This window comes from Arachis hypogaea, chromosome 18 (assembly GCF_003086295.3).
Source record: "Arachis hypogaea cultivar Tifrunner chromosome 18, arahy.Tifrunner.gnm2.J5K5, whole genome shotgun sequence".
NCBI classification, from domain to species: Eukaryota; Viridiplantae; Streptophyta; class Magnoliopsida; order Fabales; family Fabaceae; genus Arachis; species Arachis hypogaea.
In genome coordinates, this window is record NC_092053.1 from 123,511,776 (window position 1) to 123,535,471 (window position 23,696).

Consider the following 23,696-nt stretch of genomic DNA (forward strand, 5'->3'; position numbering starts at 1 on the left):
GCCGAACCTACAAGTGGAGTGGAGGACGTGAATCCCAAGGAGAAAGACCTCCTGGGACGTCCAGTGATCAATAAGGAGCTTCCCTCTGAGAAACCAAAGGACTCTGAGGCCCATCTAGAGACCATAGAGATCCCATTGAACCTCCTTATGCCCTTCATGAGCTCTGATGAGTATTCCTCTTCTGAAGAGAATGAGGATGTTACTGAAGAGCAAACTGCCAAGTTTCTTGGTGCAATCATGAAGCTAAATGCCAAATTATTTGGCATTGATACTTGGGAAGTTGAACCTCCCTTGTTCATCAATGAACTAAGTGATCTGGATCAACTGACATTGCCTCAGAAGAGACAGGATCCTGGAAAGTTCATAATACCCTGTACCATAGGCACCATGATCTTTAAGGCTCTGTGTGACCTTGGTTCAGGAATAAACCTCATGCCCCTCTCTGTAATAGAGAAACTGGGAATCTATGGGGTGCAAGCTGCTAAAATCTCATTAGAGATGGCAGACAGCTCTAGAAAATAGGCTTATGGACAAGTAGAGGACGTGTTAGTAAAGGTTGAAGGCCTTTACATCCCTGCTGATTTCATAGTCCTGGATACTGGAAAGGAAGAGGATGAATCCATCATCCTAGGAAGACCTTTCCTGGCCACAGCAAGAGCTGTGATTGATGTTGACAGAGGTGAAATATTCCTTCAATGGAATGAGAACTCCCTTGTGTTTAAAACTCAAGGATCTCCCTCTGCAACCATGGAGAGGAAGCAAAAAAAGCTTCTCTCTAAGCAGAGTCAACCAGAGCCCCCACAGTCAAACTCTAAGTTTGGTGTTGGGAGGCCACAACCAAACTCTAAGTTTGGTGTTGAACTCCCATATCCAAACTCTAAGTTTGGTGTTGGAGAGTCTCAACAAAGCTCTGCACATCTGTGAGGCTCCATGAGAGCCCACTGTCAAGCTATTGACATTAAAGAAGTGCTTGTTGGGAGGCAACCCAATGTTTATCTAATTCTTATTTTTATTGTTTTTCATGTTTTCTTAGGTTCATGATCATGTGGAGTCACAAAATAAACAAAAAAATCAAAAACGGAATCAAAAACAGCAGAAGAAAAATCACACCCTGGAGGAGCACCTGTCTGGCGTTCAAACGCCAGAACAGAGCATAGTTCTGGCGCTGAACGCCCAGAATGGGAGCATCCTGGCGCTGAACGCCCAGAACAAGCATGGTTCTGGCGTTCAACGCCAGAAATGGCAGCAAAGGGGCGTTGAACGCCCTAAATGGGCACCAACCTGGCGCTGAACGCCCAGAGTTGTGTGCAATGGCATTTTGCATGCCTAAATTAGTGCAGGGATGTAAATGCCTTGACACCCCAAGATCTGTGGACCCCACAAGATCCCCACCTACCTTCACTCACTCTCTTCTCTCTTCTCAATCATCCTCTATTCCCAATAAACACTCATCCCTTCTGTCTTCCATTTACCACTCACACCCATACACCCACTTACCTTCAAAAATTCAACATCTCTTCCCCACCCAATCCCACCCATATGGCCGAATACACACAGCCATCCATCCCCTCCATATCCTCTTCTTCTTCTATTCTTTCTTCTTTTGCTCGAGGGCGAGCAACATTCTAAGTTTGGTGTGGTAAAAGCATAGCTTTTTTGTTTTTTCCATAACCATTGATGGCACCTAAGGCCAGAGAAACCTCTAGAAAGAGGAAAGGGAAGACAAAAGCTTCCATCAAGGGTCTATAGCTCAGTGGTAGAACATTTGACTGCAAATCAAGAGATCCCTGAGATACCTCAGGGGATACATTTTCTTCCACACAATTATTGGAAGCAACTAAGGGTGGAACATCAAGAGCACTCCATCATCCCTCATGAAATCAGAGAAGATCTAAAAGCAATGAAGGAGGAGCAACAAAGACAAGGAAGAGACATAGAAGAGCTCAAGGACATCATTAGTTCCTCAAGAAGGAAACGCCACCATTACTAAGGTGGATTCATTCCTTGTTCTTATTTCTTCTGTTTTTCGTTTTCTATGTTATGTGCTTATCTGTGTTTGTGTCTTCATTACATGATCATTAGTAGTTAGTAACTATGTCTTAAAGTTATAAATGTCCTATGAATCCATCACCTCTCTTAAATGAAAAATGTTTTAATTCAAAAGAACAAGAAGTACATGAGTTTCGAATTTATCCTTGAACTTAGTTTAATTATATTGATGTGGTGACAATGCTTCTTGTTTTCTGAATGTATGCTTGAACAGTGCATATGTCTTTTGAAGTTGTTGTTTAAGAATGTTAAATATGTTGACTCTTGAAAGAATGATGACTAGGAGACATGTTATTTGATAATCTGAAAAATCATAAAAATGATTCTTGAAGCAAGAAAAAGCAGCAAAGAACAAAGCTTGCAGAAAAAAAAATAGGCGAAAAAAAAATAGAAAGAAAAAGAAAAAGCAAGCAGAAAAAGCCAAAGCTCTTAAAACCAAGAGGCAAGAGCAAAAAGCCAATAACCCTTAAAACCAAAAGGCAAGGGCAATTAAAAAGGATCACAAGGCTTTGAGCATCAGTGGATAGGAGGGCCTAAAGGAATAAAATCCTGGCCTAAGCGGCTAAACCAAGCTGTCCCTAACCATGTGCTTGTGGCGTGTAGGTGTCAAGTGAAAACTTGAGACTGAGCGGTTAAAGTCAAGGTCCAAAGCAAAAAAAAAGAGTGTGCTTAAGAACCCTGGACACCTCTAATTAGGGACTTTAGCAAAGCTGAGTCACAATCTGAAAAGGTTCACCCAATTATGCGTCTGTGGCATTTATGTATCCGGTGGTAATACTGGAAAACAAAATGCTTAGGGCCACGGCCAAGACTCATAAAGAAGCTGTGTTCAAGAATCATCATACTTAACTAAGAGAGTCAATAACACTATTCGAAATCTAAAGTTCCTATAGATGCCAATCATTCTGAACCTCAATGGATAAAGTGAGATGCCAAAACTATTCAAGAGGCAAAAAGCTATAAGTCCCGCTCATATGATTGAAGCTCTGTTTCATTGATAGTTTGGAATTTATAGTATATTCTATTCTTTTTATCCTATTTTGATTTTCAGTTGCTTGGGGACAAGCAACAATTTAAGTTTGGTGTTGTGATGAGCGGATAATTTATACGCTTTTTGACATTGTTTTTAGTATGTTTTTAGTAGGATCTAGTTACTTTTAGGGATGTTTTTAATAGATTTTGTGTTAAATTCATATTTCTGGATTTTACTATAAGTTTGTGTGTTTTTCTGTGATTTCAGGTATTTTCTGGCTGAAATTGAGGGACTTGAGCAGAAATCAGATTCAGAGGTTGAAAAAGGACTGCTGATGCTGTTGGATTCTGACCTCCCTGTACTCAAAGTGGATTTTCTGGAGCTACAGAACTCGAAATGGCGCGCTTCCAATTGCGTTGGAAAGTAGACATCCAGGGCTTTCCAGCAATATATAATAGTCCATACTTTGGCCAAGAATTGACGACGTAAACTGGCGTTCAACGCCAGCTTTCTACCCAAATCTGGCGTCCAGCGCCAGAAAAGGATCCAAAACCAGAGTTGAACGCCCAAACTGGTACAAAAACTGGCGTTCAACTCCACAAATGGCCTTTGCACGTGCAACACTTAAGCTCAGCCCAAACACACACCAAGTGGGCCCCGGAAGTGGATTTATACATCAAATACTTACTCATGTAAACCCTAGTAGCTAGTTTATTATAAATAGGACCTCTTACTATTGTATTAGGCATCTTTGGATTACCTTATGATCCTTTGATCACGTTTTAGGGGGCTGGCCATCTCGGCCATGCCTGGACCTTCACTTATGTATTTTCAACGGTAGAGTTTCTACACTCCATAGATTAAGGTGTGGAGCTCTGCTGTTCCTCAAAGATTAATGCAAAGTACTACTGTTTTCTATTCAATTCTTCTTATTTCTCTTCTAAGATATCCATTCGCACCCAAGAACGTGATGAAGGTGATGATTATGTGTGACGCTCATCATCCTTCTCCCTTATGAACGCGTGCCTGACAAACACTTCTGTTCTACATGAAATAAGCTAGAATGAGTATCTCTTAGATCTCCTAACCAGAATCTTCGTGGCGTAAGCTAGAATGATGGCGGCATTCAAGAGAATCCGGAAGGTCTAAACCTTGTCTGTGGTATTCTGAGTAGGATTCAATGATTGAATGACTGTGACGAGCTTCAAACTCGCGAGTGCTGGGCGTTAGTGACAGACGCAAAAGGAGGGTGAATCCTATTCCAGCATGATCGGGAACCGACAGATGAATAGCCGTGCCGTGACAGGGTGCGTGAGCATATTATTCACTGAGAGGAGGGGATGTAGCCACTGACAACGGTGATGCCCTTGCATAAAGCCAGCCATGGAAAGGAGTAAGACTGATTGGATGAAGATAGCAGGAAAGCAGAGGTTCAGAGGAACGAAAAGCATCTCCATTCGCTTATCTGAAATTCCTACCAATGATTTACATAAGTATTTCTGTCCCTATTTTATTATATTAAATTCGAAAACACCATTATCACTTTATATCTGCCTGACTGAGATTTACAAGGTGACCATAGCTTGCTTCATACCAACAATCTCCGTGGGATTCGACCCTTACTCACGTAAGGTATTACTTGGACGACCCAGTGCACTTGCTGGTTAGTTGTATCGAAGTTGTGACAATTATGAATTAAGATCAGAGCACCAAGCTTTGGAGCCATTACCAGGATTTGTTCGAGCCTGGAGATCACAATTTCGTGCACCAACATATAATAACGATTCAAGAAGACGTGAATGGCATGGTGGAGAGACATGATCATCATGAATGAAAGGTGAGTGAGATAAAATTAATGTCATGATAACATGGAAGAAAATAATAATAAAGAATGGAACATAACACATGCCAAGCGTTTGAAAAAACATAATTCCCTACCTTCTTTTCTAACGCTTCTTTGAGCTTGCCTCTTGTGTTTGCCCACAGAATGTTATTTCTTTGTAGAGAGAGAAGGGAGAGGATAAGTGTTTGAGAGAAGTGATTTTCTACCTATGGGTGCTCCCCTATTTATATACATTTGGGGATGGGGTGGTTGGGATATTTTAAATTTCAAACTGAGGGTGGTTACCAGGTTCCTATCCAAAATTTCAAAATTCTAAACTTATCTCCTAACTGATTTTCAAACTTCAAATTTAATTTTGTTTCTAGAAGGGGCGGTTGTTACATTATAACAAATTTGGTTATTAAAAAATTAAAATTAACTTAAATATACACAATATTATTCTATGCCTTTCATTTTTATTTTATCATCATAAAAATCATATATATTATAAAAGAACCTCATCTTTTTACCAACTGTTCTTCCATTCAATAGTTTCTATAAAGAAAAGATGGAATATTTTGTTGTTTTCAATTTTTTGGTGTGTATAGACGACGCATAATAATTTTGTGTTTGGCAAGAATATATGGGATTTTGAAAGGCTTAAGCATGGGTTTGGTCCTTTGGCATATTCGTAGATAAAGTGAAAAGTAGATAAAAAGATGGCTAATAAAAGAATAACAGCTATGCGACACATACAAGTCTTTTTGGCTTACAAGTCTTACAAGTTGGGCCAAATCCAACAGAAGCTACGTTCACCCATAAAAGCATGTTAACACGCGTATCACGTTTCCAAAGCGCTCCTTCATTATTCTGAACGACTATTCTTCTTCTTCCTCGATGAAAACCACAACTGTCATTTTTTCTTCGCATTTCTCCTCCTCCTCCTCCTCTTCTTCCTTCTTCTTCTCCTTTTTCTTTGTGTTTCTCCTCCTTTTTTTCGCGTGTTTCATCTTCATCGTTGTGTTTCACCTCCTTTTGATTTTGCAACATTATATTTTTTTTTCGTTATTTGATTTTTTTCTCCTAAAAAGAATTATGAGAATATGAAATAAGAAGATGAAGAAGAAGAAACAGCAGAAGATGAGGAGGAGGAAGATGAAGAGTTCTGAATTATGCAGAACTTATCAGAATAAAAATATACCCAAATATCTCCATTTTATACTCAAATATCCTCGTGTTACACCCAAATATCTTTGTTTTACATCCAAATTTGCTGCAAATACAGAAATGAGTTATGGTACTTGTACACTAAAATCAGCCACCAAAGTATACTAGAACACAAATATACATTGAAAATAAATTAAAGCACACATGTATTTATATACAAATACATTGGTGGCTGATTTTAGTGATTAATTTTAGTGTACAAATAGCATTTTTGTACAAAAAAATATTTTCTCTAATGCTGCATTTTTTTTCTTCTTCTTCTTTTCTTTATTTCTTTCTTTTTTTTTAGTTAAATGAATGTAAGTTCATCCTCTTCCAAGTAATTTTGCAGCATTATGTGTTTCTTCTTCTTTTTTATTTGATTTTTTTGTTTTTATTCGTGTTAAAAGAGTAAAAGAAGAAGAAACTTAAGAAGGCAAAACAAAAAGAAAAAGATGAATAAGAAAAAAAGAAGAAGAAGATGGTGATGATGATGAAAAAAAAAAAGAAGCAGCAGCAGAAGATGAGGAGGATGAAGATGAAGAGTTCTGAATTATGCAGAACTTATCAGAATAAAAATACACCCAAATATATTCGTTTTACACCCAAATATCTTCGTATTACACCCAAATATCTTCGTTTTACACCCAAATTTGCTGCAAATACAGAAATGAGTTATGCTACGTGTACACTAAAATCAGCCACCAAAGTCAGCTACCAGTATAAAATACATATTGGAATACAAATATACATTAAAAATAAATTAGAGCACACATGTATTTATACACAAATACATTGGTGGCTGATTTTTGTGGCTGATTTTAGTGTACAAATTAGCATTTTTGTACAGAAAAATATTTTCTCTAATGTTGCATTTTTTCTTCTTCTTCTTTTCCTTATTTATTTCTTTCATTTAGTTAAATGAATGTAAATTCATCCTCTTCCAAGTAATTTTACAGCATTATGTGTTTCTTCTTCTTCTTTTTTTGATTTTTTGGTTTTTATTCTTGTTAAGATAGTAAAACAAGAAGAAACTTGAGAAGGTAAAACAAAAAAAAAAAGATGAATACAGGGAAAAAGAAGAAGAAGATAGTGATGATGATGAAAAAAGAAGCAGAAGATGAGGAGGAGGAAGAGGAAGAGTTTTAAGTTATGCAAAACTTATCAGAATAAAAATATACCCAAAATTCTTACAAATACACCCAAATATCTTCGTCTTACACCCAAATATCTTCGTGTTACACCCAAATTTGCTACAAATACAGAAAAATATTTCCTCTAATACTACATTTTTTTCTCCTGAATTGAACCACACCTCAACCACTTGATTGGATTCAAAACAATAAAAAAATTTTCGATTTCCCTACTTCAAATCAAGTTGAGGGATTTGTCTTCTTAGTCGGAGATATTTTCAATTTCTATTTTTCCTCTATGTTACATGTAATCAATTGATTCTTAATTTTGTTTCCTTTTTTATTTGTGCTCCAAACTCTTGTAGAAAAATCTGCAGCCTTCGCATAATCCTTGTAGAATTTTGCAGCATTTTCAAGGGTGTTAAAGGTCATTCAAACCTTGGATACAAACTGCTCATCAATACCACATATTTGCTACAAAATACACCCAAAATACACCATATTGAAACAAGCATAAACTATAGAATGCAAATACAACTATAAAACCATCATAGAAAATAATAAAAATCATATTCATGAATCATCAATAAGCAGAAACTAAAATAATTCAACTAAAACAATAAGACAATTCACCCTCAATGAGATGAAAAGTCATTAACTGTAAATACACCCAAACTTTCCCGAAATATGCCCAAATATTCTTGATTTACACCCCTGATATAAAATACAGAAAATTCATCAGAACTAGTACATTAAATTCAATTCAAACAAGGAACAATGAACAACAAATTTCAGATATAAGGTTCACGCATTATTCAGCTACACAATCATAAACTACTAACTGGATTCAAATTCAGATTCAATTATTAACTGGAATTAAACCACACCTCAGGAACTTCATTGAATTCAAATTCAATATCCACTTCGCTCTGGTTCAGCTGATAATCTGAAGTTGAATCATCCATTATCTTCAAAACAATTTCAGAGCTTGATTTTAGAAACAATGGAAAATAAGAAAAATGAAGAAAGAGAACAGAGAGAGAAACTTACGTAAACAGCGTAGGAGAAAGGAGAGAGAAACACACGAAAGAGATCGAAGAGAGAAGGTAAGAAAACGCAGAAGGAATTCAAAAAAGGAAACGAAATCCTTTTGAAAAAGGAAGTTATATATTCGCGCGTTGATTGATTGGAAAATCTGTTAAGGAGGTGCGTGAAACATACGTGCCATAAGAGGCGCGTTCTAAGAATTAGGGATTTTCAGGACTTGTATAACTTGTATAGTGAAAAGGCTTGTACGTGGAGATTAATTCAAAGAATAAATAGTTAAAACTACCTCAATGCTAACAGTCGCAATGCATGTTAGGTGTTCTATAATTTGTTTGGATTTGATTGTTTCTTTATTATTATATGTTATTCGGTTTAATTTGAATTAAAGAGGCTTATGACGATCATCTTATCATGTTAGTGTAAAGGGTGTAAGTGTTATATTTGTTTTGTATGCTCTTAAACCTCATGTTCTTGATGAATATTTGTGACTGAATAATTTTTTTAAAAAATTAGTTTAATATCTATTTTATATTCTATTTAAATTATAATAGTGAGTAAATATTTTTTGTTTTTCATAAATAATACAATTTTTTCATAAAAACAAATTTTAAATAATTTTGAAATTAGATTATCCGATAGATGATGATAAATATCTTGGCATTAGATCTGTTATAAAAAAACTTCTAGAAATAGTATGTTGTATTTTATAATTTAGTTATATTTTTCTTAGAGTTAATAGTCAAAATTGTCCTTGAAAGATACCCCGATCTCTATTTTCGTCCCCGAAAGATAAATTTAATCAAAATTGTCCTTGAAAGATTTAAAATTAATCACGTTAGTCCCTCCATCTACTCTGTCACTAACAACGTTAATTTTGCTGATGTGGCACGTTAAATTTTTTTTTTATCTTTTTGGTCATGGACTGTTAAGCCCAAAAAATAGAAACAGAACCCTAACTACCTAGAACCCGACCCACTCGTACCCGTCCCGAAAATCTCTCTTCAACCCATCTGAGTAGCTTCGAGCCTCCATTCCCGTTTCGCTACAACACAACCCCCGTAATGTTGCCGTTTACGTGCTTCCTCACGTTGATGTAGTTCTTTATGGTTTTATTCGCATAAAACATATGCAGTGTAGGGTATTGTTGTAGTTGATAACTTGCTATAGTGTAGATTGTATCATTTTTTCTTTAGTTTGTTGATTTTGAAGATTATGAAAAGGAAGAAAACTGAACCTTTCAATTCGAAGAGGTTTAGGTTATCCCAATTTTTGTTTGCTGTTGGGTGTTATATTTGGTTTACATTTCGTGCAAGTTTCCTCAAATTCTGAAGATTGTGTCAACGATAAGTGGGGATGAGATTTATGATAGATTGGATGGTACCGTTACTGTTGGTGGCTCAGAAGGTTCAGAGTTGAGCAAGCCTTTTGTTAGTTCTGTTTATCGAGATTCACTTCACCGGAGGCTAGAGGATAGCACGGACAAGGATGCTCCCTTGAGACCTAACAAAGTTTCACTGAAGGAGGAAGAACATGGTGGTGAATCCGTAGAGCGTGTCCCTCAGAAGTATGGCAGGATTACTAGAAGAATCATACGGCAAATGAATAGGACAAACAATTTATCTGTGCTTGAGAGAATGACAGATGAGGCATGGACATTGGGGCTGAAGGCTTGGGGAGAATTAGACACGGCCGATGACGTGGAGTCCGGAGAGAAATCTATCATTGAAGGAAAGCCTGAGTCCTGTCCTTCTTGGACATCAATGACTGGGATGAATTGCAAAAGAGAGATGGCTTGATGTTTCTACCTTGCGGGCTAGTAGCAGGTTTCTCAGTCACTATGGTAGGGACACCCCATTTTGCTCATAAAGGATATGTTCCTAAGCTTGGGAAGTTGAGAAAAAGTGATGGATTGGTTGCAGTTCCATAGTTCATGGTTGAGTTACAAGGACTAAAGTCAGTTGAAGGGGAAAATCCTCCGAAGATTCTTCACCTGAATCTTCGGTTAAGAGGGGACTGGAGCAAATGACCAGTTACTAAGCATAATACCTACTATTGAATGCACTGGGGAACAACTCAAAGATGTGATGGCTTGCCAACTGAGGATGATGAAGGAATGCTTGAAGAACCACCATTGCAGGGGTTGTGTTGCAGCGGGACGGGAATGGAGTCTTGAAGCTACTCAGACGGGTTGAGGAGGGATTTTTGGGGCGAGAACGGGTGGGTCGGATTTTGGATAGTTAGGGTTCTGTTTCTGTTTTTTGGGCTTAACAACCCATGACCAAAAATTCAAAAAAAAAAACTAACGTGCTACGTCAGCAAAATTAACGTGCCACGTCAGTAAAATTAACGTTGTTAGTGACAAAATAGACGGAGGAACTAACGTGATTAATTTTAAATCTTTCGAGGACGAAAATAGAGATCAGGGTATCTTTCACGGACGATTTTGACTATTAACTCTATTTTTCTTATCTTTAATCTAGATTATTTGGATTGGCATAGTTCTAAAAAGTGTTATTCAATTTTTCTTAAGTTATTAAATCAAATCAATTACAACTATTTAATTAGTTTGATTAAATATCCATATATCTTACAATTTAATATAATTTAATTTATATAAATACATGAATTTTACTATGTAATAAATTCTATAGATAATTTTTATAAGTTATACTTTTTTTATCTGCATATTCAACTTTTAAGAAAAGTGTTTTATTTATAAATAGATTATTTCCTACTTATATATATATATATATATATATATATATATATTAAATATTTAACTTTATAATTTTGAATTATTGTATAAATATAATTAATATGATATTATTTTTATTATTTGAGCATCAATAATGTCCTTATGAATTTTTTATTTCATAATTCAGTTTGACAAAAAATAAAATAAAATTTGATTTATGAAAATTTAAACTTGAGTGTTATGGTTAAACTCAAATTTTAATTTATTTTATCATATTATATAAATATTAAATTCTTTGATTAAACACTTATTTGATTACGATATGATCTTATATATAACTTTCATATTCACAATTAATTTTAGTTGCTACATAAATATTATATTTTAGGTAATTGTATATTTTTTATTATTTTAAAATAATAATCATTATTGAAAAGTAATTAATGTTTATAATAGTCTAAAATTGAGAAAATAAAAAATATAAGATATCAATATTCTGAGCTTTCGAAGTATAAATCATGAACTAAATATATATGATTATAATTAATGATCATAATTGGAAGCCTTTATTTTATTTCAATTTTTTTATAACATATTTGTGTTACTTAAATTTTATTTCTTTATTGATTGCTAATTTATAGGTTTAATTACTCTATTGGTCCCTATAGTTTCGTAAAATTTTCAATTAGGTTCCTATACTTTTTTTCTTTTTAAATTGGGTCCCTGCACTATTTTTTTTTTCAATTAAGTTCCTCTTAGTAGTAATTGGCTTAATTTTATAAGGACCCAACTAAAAAAAGAAGAATTGGTATAAGGACCTAAATAAAAAGAAAAAAAAATGTAGGGACCCAATTAAAAAAAAATTGGTGCAAGGACTCAATTAAAAGGAAAAAAGGTATAGGGACCTAATTGAAAATTTTGCGAAACTATAGGGACCAACAGAGTAATTAAACCTTTATATATACATAAATCTATTTCTTGAATTAGTAACCCTAATGCATGCCTGCAATTTGAATCCTCTCTCTCACTCTTTTTCTTTCTCTCTTTCTCTCAAGTCTGTCACTACGTCACTCAGTATCATCCCAAAAAATTATGTTATATTATTGTGTTGGAATATATTTTTATTTTTTCCTTTTGAAATATTATTTTTCATATTAAATATATTATGAATCGTGTCGAATTATATTGAATTAATTATTGTATGATTATTATATTATATCTTTTTGTGCTAATTTTTTTTAAATTTTTCAAAGAATATTCGTAAATATTCGAGGAGTCTGCGTTCTTTGAGGTGATAATTAAACATGGACTTGCAAAGACGGAGAAGGGACAGAGGTATTTTTTTTTTAAACGGGAGTGAGAGATGGGAAGGGAGCTTGCCACGCTCTCCTGAGTACTCATTACCATACCTAACTAACAACGGAGATCCAATTTGAGCCGATTTGAAAGGGGACACATTGACTTCATCTGTATTGGGCATTTAAGGTAACAAATTTAAGTCGGATTTGGAACCCTAACAATAGGCCAAGGTTAATCTTACTAGACTAAATATATCTTGATTAATATTTGGGTCATTGTTATAACAAATATTATACTATTTAATATTATAACATTTAGTATATGTAAATGTTAGATATATTTAGAAAATACTTTTTAATTCAAATTAAAAAAATTTCTAATTATTTTTTATTTTAAATATTATTTACTAGTGTATTAAAAAGGTGAAAATAACAATAATCACTTACATAATTAAGATATATAATCTTAATCTATACATAACACTATATATATTAAGGATTATATATGATAAATATTTCTTTATAACGATTATTTATGTAATTTATTGTATAATTTTTCTCATCTTAATATTTAATGAATTTAAGATACAAGATATTATTTATATTATTTAACATATAAAATAAGTAACTTAATCATCATCTAAGACAATAAGTATAATAGCACAAATACTTATTTACTTATTGTTCGGTGGGTCGGTTACCGGACGGTTCGGATTGCGATCCGAGATGATGGTAGGGGCTCGTCAGGTCGTGGACTGCCGGTCGAAGGGTACGAGATCCCGATATCCCGTGTTCTTTGTGGAGAGGGGGGGTGCCACCTGCAAAGACACTCCGACGCTCTTGTCAGTAAATGTGCAGGCGAAAAGGGTAGTGTGATATGTGACGTACCTCGGGGGAAGAGCAAGTCTTCCCCTTATATACCTGTCAGAGGTGGGCCCGTCCAGAATAGGCCCATGTTCCTAGGGACGTTGTCCCCCAGCTGCGCATGAGCTGTCCTGGACGCGTGTCCGGGTCGGTTTGCGGGACGTCTGTCCGGATCGGGTGGTATTCGGGTCGGCCCGGCCCGTGGAGGTTCTGGGTCGGGCCATAACACTTATTAATAGTGAAAACATATGTAAATAGTATAAATTGATATTTTTTTAGTATAAAAACAATAATAAATGTTATTAATTAAGTTAATTACATAATTAAAAAATTGTGAATAATTTTTTAAATAATAATAAAAAATGAGATCACTATTTTCACATACTACAAAGTTTATGAAAAAAAATTTGGACAATAAATCAATCTTCAATAAATTATACATTAGCCATATCAAAAAAATAAATAATCAATACATTAGATATTATTATTTACGTACTAATATATATATATATATATATATATATATATTATCGATTATTAAGTTTATAATTAATTTTTAAACTAATTTTTGGTAATTAAAATTTAAATAATTAAAATTATTAAATGTGAAATATTTTGCACCTAACCAATTTTATTTTTGTTATTGAAATTAAAAAAGGATGAGTTGTTAATCAATTCTAAATTTAAATTTAAATTTGAGTAAGAATATAAAAAATATTTTGAATTTTATCTCACTAACCATAATTAATTTCAAGATATGAGATTACTTTGTAAATCATATTGTAGAATAGTGTGGTTATTTGCTATTCTTTAATGACAAATATTATCAAAAAAATGGTATAAGAAATTAGAAAGGTTGTTATTAATTTCTCCTCACACTAACTAATACTCAATGATGGTGTTTTGATACACCATATTACCAAAAAATATTAATCAAACTAATAACTTTTGTAACAACATATGTCTATAAGTTTGAAATTTTAAAAATCATATCATAAAATGTAAAGTTTAAACAAAATACAATATAGTTTTGACTTTAAGAATGACTACGATACCAAAAAATAAAATTGTCCCATGTAAATTTTAACAAAGGCAAAACTCCATAAGTATTGCCATTAATGAGAAATTGTTCTGCTTCAAAGACAAATACAATTTTTTCTTTTACGAATTTTCTAACTTGACAGGCTAATGACTAATAATTCACCACGTATTGATGCTCTATTTATTAAGGATATGTCGCTAACTAATAAATTGTTACACACATAAAGCGAGATTTGAACTCCAAATACTTGCTTAAATAGACAAATGAGATGACCATTCAACCAACCCAAATTGATTAAAATAAATACTAATTATTTTTAATATTTTCAAGTTATAAAATAGTTATAACAATAGTTACTATATATACTTTTCGTTTAAGATTTTAATAAATTTTTTTATATAATTTTATGTGTTATCCCGTGCAAGACATGGAACATACACTAGTTCTTATCAATAATTTTAGAATTTTAAACTATATTTTTTTTGTTGATTATGTTGATTTTTAGATTAAAAAAATATTTTGTCAGTAATGTTAAAAATAACTAATAATTAAAATTATTTTATTTAATTTAATATATATAATTTTATGTATATAATATTTATACAACAACAACAACGAAGTCTTGTCCCACTAGGTGAGGTTGGCTATATAGATCAAACGACGCCATTGAACTCTATTATGTTGATCAAACGACGCCATTTTCATTCCGAGCTCTGATTGCCGCACCGTTTGCGGCCACGCGACCACCGCGTCGAGCTCTACAAATCTACCGGAACAATTTCATAGGTAAGTCTCATTCTCACTCCAGTTGCTCCACTCCTTTGATTTTCGAAAATCTTGAGCATACATGTTGAAAATTTGTTGGCTTTGATGTTATAGGTTCAATTTAGCTTGCGGGGATAGTTGGGCTTGGTTCGTTTGGTCCGTGGGTGCGATAAGGATCATTAACCCTAGCTATTTCTTGTTTTGAGTATGTTGGATATTGAGTTTTTGGGTATATATGTGTATATATGTGTTAGGTGTGTATGAATGTATGATATGAAGTCTTTGGAAGCTTGGGTTTTGAAGCTAAGTTGCTAAAAAGTGGTCTTGAGGGCTTGACTTTTTTGCCTAAGTGGGTTGCCTTGGGTAATACGTGAAAATCGGCCAAGATATAGTTTAAGTTTCACGTATTTAATATATAATATTCTGTAAAAATTTAGGCTAAATGTCCATAGGATAGATTGAAATGTATGAAAATGTTTAATACTTATTACCCTTGATGATGATTATGATGTGGATTGAATATGTGTTGGATGATTGTTGTTTGTGTTGGTAATAGTATGTTGATTGATAAGTGGGTGAAGAATGAAAGAATGATATGATTCTATATATATATATATATATACACATTGTGTAAGTGGGTGAAATGTTGCTGATGTAAAATAAGGGATTTAGGTTGAAATAGTGTAATGAGGAATTTGGTGCTGTGTTGGAGTGCTTTAGTATGTTGCTGAGCATGTAGGTATAGAGGCTTGGTTTGAGATTGGTTTCAATAAAATTGAGGTTTGAAGGTTTTTGTGTAAAACTGATTTTTGTCCGAACATCGGCGAAGCATAACTTGGCTTCCGGATCCTCAAATGATTTCAAATTTTTTCATATGAAAATTGGGTCCGTGAAGTTTACGCCGTTTGAAGAACGGATAAAAAATGTTTTAAAACAAAAAAGTTATGCGCGTTGGAAGTTCGGAGGGCAAAACTGAAAATCCTGCAGCATTCAGCATTTTGTTGATTCTACACAGCTTGCATACGCGACCACTGCACGCGACGCGACCAAACTTTTCGGATTTGGCTGCTTGCATACGCGAGCAGTGTGTTTGCGTACGTGACCACCTGCACGTGACGCGACCAACCCTTTCGGGTTGGGATTCTCGCGTACGCGAGCAGGGTGCTAGCGTACGCGAACAATGATTTTTGCATGCACACGCATATGCGTGGTCCACGTGTACACGTGACCTTTCAGTAAATGCACCCACATACGTACGCATAGCCCATGCGTACGCGTGGCCCCTTTTTCAGTAAAAACTGGATTTTGTGTTTTTAAGTCCAATTTTAAACTTCTAAACCTCTATTTTCACTCTTTTAGCCCCAAATCATAGTAGTAACTCTAGTAGTAAGATGGAGTTAGAAAATTGAGGTAACTTGGGATGAAGTAAAGTGGAAAAAGTGATGAATTAAATATGAAAATGGGTATATTTGGAGTGTATATGGTACCATGGCTTATATGATATGATTATGCAAAGATTATAATGATTATGAATATTATTTGGCTTATGCACTCAATTATCTGAGATACGAGTTTCCCTGGGTAAAGTACCGTGACTTACCACCACGTGTTCCAGGTTGAGACTCGATACTCTGTTGACCCTACGACGTAAGTGTGACCGGGCACTTATAAATTCCCGGGGATGTGACCCCCCATTGAGCAATTTTATATATCTGAGAAAAAGCTATGCATAGACTCTTGTGAATTATTTGGGATTGTCTACGTGATTATAATCTCCTATTTGCTATATATGTTATCTGTATTACTTGTGAATTACTTGTGTTTGTCTTGTTTGCTTGTTTGTTTGTGCGAATTCATCGGAGATGGAGGAACGGAGGAAAGGTGGAAAAGTTTAGAGTTCAAGATAAGTTTAGTTAGGCTTAAGAACCCTTAGAAGACAACCCATTTATGGTTTCTGTTTAGCTCTTTAAGCTTTATATCTGAGTGTCGGCATTCTAGAATTACGTCTAGCATTCCCAGGACCTTATATCTTATATGCGTGGCACCTTTACCATGCTGAGAACCTCCGGTTCTCACCCCATACTATGTTGTGTTTTTCAGATGCAGGTCGAGAGGCACCTCGCTAGGCGTCTAGAGTTCTACAGCGAAGTGGTTTCATTTTGGGGCTTACATTTGATACTTTGATATGTATATGTATTAGACTCTCCTCCTATGCATATTACTGCTTTACTTTTGTACTTCTTAGAGGTTTATGGAGAAATAGGATTATATGTATGTATTTTTGGGCTTCGAGCTATGTATATATGTATGTAATTATCCTTCAGTCAGCCTTAGCTTCGCAGGCTGAGTTAGGAGCTTGTTATTTTGTACTCTTGACCTTCTATACCTATTTTCTGTTTAATTATGCTTATGTGCTTTAGATTTCTTCACACACAAGTAATCTCGTTTCCTGAGCGTTGCGCTTTTTATTTTGCGATTTTGCTTTATCTGTTTTTCAAGGCTCCTCGTATACTGTATCCTTTTCAATATTATTACGTATATATTTTATTTTAGAGGTCGTAAACCACACCACCTCTGTCTTACGGCTTAAGCATAAGGCTCTGTGTGGTAGGGTGGTACACTTTGTCGGTCTTCTTCTCACATGTCCAAACCAACCGAGACATGATTCTACCATCTTTTCTACAATAGGTGCTACTCCAACTCTCTCTCTTATATCTTCGTTCCTTATTCTATCCAATCGTGTATGACCACTCATCCATCTCGACATCTTCATCTACCACACATAACTTATGTTCGTGCTCCTCTTTGGCCGCTCAACACTCTATACCATAAAGCATAACCGATTTGATAGCAGTGCGATAGAATTTACCTTTAAGTTTTAAAGATACTTTTTTGTCACATATAAAACCAGATGCACTCCACCATTTTGACCAACCTACTTGGATCCTATGATTTACATCCTATTCAATCTCTCTATTATCCTGTACGATGCACCAAAATACTTAAAACTTTTAACTTTTTGTAGGATGTTTTCTCCAATCGTCTCCTCTATATTAGGGTTTTTCCTTCGATGGCTGAACTTACATTCCATATATTCTATCTTGCTATGACTTACGCATAGATCATACACTTCTAGAGCATCTCTCCATAAATCCAACTTCTTATTTAGGTCTTCGCTTGACTCTCCCAGAAGGACGATATCATCGGCAAAAAGTATGCACCATGGTACAGGCTCTTGGATATGCTCTGTGAGTACTTCAAAGACTAATGTGAAAATGTATGGACTTAAGGATGATCCCTGGTGTAATCCTATACCAATAGCAAATTTTTCTGTCACACCATTTTGAGTCTTCACACTAGTTGTAGCCCATCATACATGTCTTTAATTGCACGAATATATGCGACCTTACTTTCTTCCTTTCCAAAACCTTCTATAAGACCTCCCTTGGCACCATATCGTACGCTTTTTTCAAATCAATAAACACCATATGTAGATCATTTTTATTACTACGATACATTTTCATCATCCTTCTTAACAGATATGTAGCTTCAGTGGTAGATCTGCCTGACATAAAATTGAATTGGTTATCTGTTACTTGTGTCTCTTGTCTCAACCTCCGTTCTATCACCCTTTTTCATAACTTCATGGTATGGCTTATGAGTTTGATCCCTCTATAGTTTTCACAACTCTGTATATCCTACTTATTCTTGTAGATAGGTACCAAAGTGCTCTTTCTCCATTCATCTGGCATTTTTTTTTTTATTTTAAAATCTCATTAAAAAGCTTGGTTAACCAACTTATGCCTTTCTCTTCAAGGCCCTTCCAAAATTCAATCGGAATATTATCAAGTCCTACTGCCCTGCCATTTTTCATCCACTTTAGAGCTTCTTTTACCTCGAAGTCTCAAATCCTTCGATAGTACTCAAAGTTTTGATCTTCTTCTCACATGCATAACCGACCAAGGCTCGGAAGAGTCTTCTGTCATTCATTAAATAACTCATAGAAGTTGTTATTTCACCTTTCATTGATCTTCTCATCTTGAACTAAAACATCTCCATCTTTATCCTTTATGCACTTAACCTGATCCAAGTCTCTCGTTCTTCTTTCACGGCTATTTGCAATTTTATATATACTTTTTTTTCTCCTTTCTTCATGCCTAAAGACTGGTAGAGACTCTCATATTCTCTTGTTCTTGCTTCACTTACAGCCACTTTTGTCTTTTTCTTAACCGCCTTATATTTTTCCTAATTATCTGCATTGTGTAAAACTCGGTCAAACCGTAATTAATTAAATAATAAATTAAATATGGGTAAAAATATTTAGAAAATATAATAATCATAATTTGATAATTTTGATATGATATTTGGACTCAGTGAATTTTTCTGAGTTGGAAAACATAGTTTTCTACGTAAAAACGTTAACAAAAAAATTGAACAGCAGTACTGGTTGAGATTTGTCCGATACTGTAGATGAGAAAATCAATTTTTAGTAAGAAAGATTAGAAAGTTAAAATTGGTAATTGAGATGGTAAGAATAATTAAAACGCACATCAAAACGCTAATCTTAAAGGTTTTGTCCCAAATTTGGGACAAACAGACCATATATGTGAACTGGGCTCAAGTTGGGCCCTAGACCTAACATATATAAACATTAGTTATAAGCATTTCAGCTCATTAAACCTAGAAAGAGAGAGAGAGGTGCTGAAATAAAGAAGAGAGAATGAGATAGAAATCCTAAGCTTCCACAAACTTCAAATCACCATAACTTTCTCTACGGAGCTCCAATCGATGAGCCGTTTGTGCCACGCGTCGCTCTTGACGAGCTCTTCAGTTTATCTAGGTATTGTGGTAAGAAATTTCGAAACTCAAGTCCAATTTTCGTTTTCCTTCTTAAATTCAAATTCGGTTGTGGTTTTGAGGAAATCTTGTGATTTTGGTTGTTTAGGGGTGTTCTAGTATGAGCCATTGGTGAGTTCCATCAACTAATTGCGTGGGTTAAGATAAAAAAACCTTCTAACCCTTGTAATTTATGAGATTTTGTTAGCCCTAAGTTGATGTATGTATGTAATGTGTATACTAGAGTATTAGGTATACTTTTGGAACATGAATCTTACTTGTGAAAGTGTTTGGTGGAGTTTGGAGCTAAGTTTTAGTGGAGATTCTCAAGTGAGAGCTTGAATTTGACTTCCAAGAGGTACAATTTAGGTTTCATTTAAGTACCGTATGGTGTGATCAGAATTCCTAAGTTAAATGCCCCTATGATTAAGTTTGAATTGTGTATTTAGTTGGAATTGATGTGTATAGATGACATGTTGTAGAGAATAATGATTTGGATATGTATTGTGTGATTTTGCATATTTGGTGTGCTGTGAAATTGAGAATTTGGATGATGATAGTATGTGTTGAATTATATATATATATATATATATATATATATATATATATATATATATATATATATATATATATATATTAATTTGACGAATGTTAGTCCGGAGGCCAAAAAATGTAAAAAAGATGAGTTGATATGTGTAGGGTGTGTTGTTATATGAGATTGAATAGATTTTGGATATTCAATGTGTGAGTAAATAGAATGATTGTTGAATAATGAGAATTTAGGAATGTAGATGTGAAATGTGATGAATTTGGGTTGGATTGTGTAGATGAGATGGGTTTGAATTTGGTTGAGTGTAAATAAGTGAATTTGGTTGGTTTGGGGTCAATTTGATAAATAAAAACTATTTTGGCTTGCGGACATTTGGAGAGATTGGTAAATATCACTTTTTATTAAAAACAGATTTTTGGTCAACTTTGGTGGGCCATAACTCGGTCCTCGGAGTTAAAAATTTTACAAAATTAGATTTTTATGAAAATTCATTAATTGATCTTTCCAACGGTTTAAAACTGGTTGAAAAATAAATTTTGTACGAAAAGATATGAAGGTTTGAAAATCGGGTTCAAAACTGATTTTTTTACTTAACAGCTTTTTTGCCTTTTCTGCAAGACTCGCGTACGCAGAGGTGCCACGCGACGCAGGCACTGGGCTATGTCCAATAGCTTCGCGTACGCAGAAGGAGGCACGCGTACGCAGGAGTTCCGAAATTGAAGACTCGCGTACGCGAGCCACCTGCACGCCTACCCAGAACCCTCAGATTTTGAAAAAATGTGTTTTTATGCATTTTAATCATTCTTTTAGCCTTCCAAACCCTTATAAACCCCGATAAGAGTATAGAGCTGGTGTAATTATGGGCAGAGGGATTTAAAGTAAGAATTAATGAGATGAGTTAGTGAATTGAATGGAAGGAACAAATTATAAGATGATGTATGACGATGATTGATGTGATAAGTGAATGTAATGATGAATGAGTTAAATTGAGATTGAGTATGACTTTGAGATGAGATTAATAATGACAGTGATTATGATTATGAAAATGATATTGAATATGATTCTAATTTTGATACACCTACCTGGGTAGATGCAGTAGAGTGATTCTACTTGCTCCGGGTTTGGTTTGAGACTTCTGGGGTAGATGCAGTGGTTAGCCCCACTTGCTCCCAGTTGAGAATGATTTGAGATTTTGCGAAAGTATTTGAGTTTCAAATTTTCTTGGGTAGATGCAGTGGGTCCGCTCCACTTGCTCTAGGTTGAGATCCAAGACTCTGTTGACCCTGCATCGTAAGTGTGGCTGGACACTTAGACCTTTCCAGATGAGCTCTCCGCCATGGATATTTTGTATTTTGAATGATTATAATTTTGATTTTGGGGATGCGCGCTCGCAGGGACTGTCCAATAGTTAGTTACCAGGACATGTCAGGTTAGCTATGTAACTGACAGATGATATCATCAGCCATAGGACAGACATTCATCATTTGCATATGTTTGACTTGTTTGGGTTTGCCTATTTATTTTGGATTGCTAAATCGTATATGCTATGCTACCTGATTATTTGTTACTTGCTCTACTTGTACCTTAATTGTGTATTAATTGTCTATATTGCTTGTGTTTATACAACCAAGAAGGCCCTCATGCTGGTGTTGGTTGACACTGAGGGCTGTTCTTGTTGAGATGAGTCGATGATATGATTGAATAACAATGATGATTATTAAATGAGATAATTTAAACTTCCTGGGTAGACGTAGTGAAGTGATTTCACTTACTCTATGGTTTGTTCTGAATTGAGTGTTGAGAGGTTTGACGAGTTGGAAAAAGATGAAGAGTTAACTAGACTTAGTATCCCCTAGGACAGTTATCTAATTCATGGATTAGTGAAAACCTAGGATGAATAATTGATGAAAGGAAGCTTATGATGCTTAGTGAGTTTTTATTATAGTGCATTGTATTTATTTGGCACTTTTATTGTACTGTGAAACCATGGGTTTGGGATTCTCATTCCGTATATATCTCTTGTTTTCAAATGCAAGTCCAGGTGCTCAGCAGTGAGCTGTGGTTTATCTGAAAGACAGCGAAGACCTTTGAATTCTCTTATTTACATTTATGCCTAGATTCTCTCTCTATTTTTGTTTTAAAAAACTTATGCTATGTATTCAATCCTTTTGAAAACTTGCCTATAGAGGCCTTTATGTATCTTTTGGGAGAGATTAGAAGATATTGTTGTCAATTATTTTTATACTGTACCCTAACTGGCCTAAACTTCGCGGGTCGCGACTAGTGGCTATTTACTTATGTTATATATCTAGACTCGTCATATCGCTTTCGTTTCACGCTTTATCTTCTAATTTGTTGATGCGAGAGTGTTACGACTTCACGATTTTTATTTCTACTCTTTTCAGGCTTCTCGATTAATACTTCCTTTCAATCGTACTTATAATTATGTATTATAATCCACCTTGAGAGTCGTACCACCTTATTATCATTAACTTATGACTCGAACATAAGAATTTGAATATTAGGATGTTATACATTGCGGCACAAATACCACTCTTTAAAGCACTTCCTTTTTGCCTTTATCTTTTCTTGTACACTCGCATTCCACCACTAGGACTCTTTGTCTCTTGGTCCCATCCCTCTAGATTCACCAAAAATTTCTTTTGTTGTTCTTCTAATAACTTTTACCATCTCCCTTCACATCTCCTCCGCGCTTTCATAACCCTTCCACTTTGCTTCTTCTTCTACCTGTCTTAGGAAGCTTCTTTTGTTCCTCACCTTTCATCCGCCACCACCTCGTCCTTGGATTCTTCGTATGATGTCTTTTTTTTAACTTTTGCTCAACGCGAAAATCCATGACGAGCATCCTATTTGTGTTGTTAAACTCTCTATCCTGAAATAATTTTAAAATTAATGCAAAATTTTCGGTCGACTCTCCTCAACAAGAAGAAGTCGATTTGAGAGTTTGTCATGCCACTCCTATAGGTAAGATGTTTATCTCTCTATTTAAAATATGTATTTGCGATGAGAAAGTCAAAAGTTAAGAAAAAGTCCAAAATAGTTTTACCCTCGGTATTAACCACCCCAAAACCATGGCCTCAGTGAATACTTCTATATCCAGTTACTGCTCTTCCAATATGGCCATTTAAATCTCCTCCTAAAAAAATCTTATTTCCCAAAAGTATGTCTTGGATCAAACTCTCTAAATCCTCCTAAAACATTATCTTGTGTTACTCGTCCGAACCTATTTGCGGTGCATAGGCACTAATCACATAAAAAGTACCTCCTTCCACCACAAGTTTGATAGAGATGATCTGATCACCCACCCTCTTGACATCTATTACATCCTACTTCCACTGCTTATCCACGATAATACCTACTTCATTCCTATTCTTCACCTTTCCTATATACTAAAG